Source organism: Prionailurus viverrinus, chromosome B4 (assembly GCF_022837055.1).
Source record: "Prionailurus viverrinus isolate Anna chromosome B4, UM_Priviv_1.0, whole genome shotgun sequence".
Lineage (NCBI taxonomy): Eukaryota > Metazoa > Chordata > Mammalia > Carnivora > Felidae > Prionailurus > Prionailurus viverrinus.
The window spans coordinates 115,743,242-115,743,442 of NC_062567.1; positions in this window are offsets into that span (position 1 = coordinate 115,743,242).

The window sequence follows — 201 nt, forward strand, 5'->3', positions numbered from 1 at the left end:
AGCTAGCCTTCTCCTTCCAATCAAAAAGCCAATAAATATGAGGGGGAAGCCATTCTCACTTCAGCACCCTGGACCCCCACGAGGAAGAAAATGCAGGAAACCGCAGCTACGGAGACAACTGATGAATCTGATCTGACGGGCGGACAGCAACAGACACCTGTGTCATGGAGGAAGTTCCAGGGTGTCTCGACAGTTCTCAGA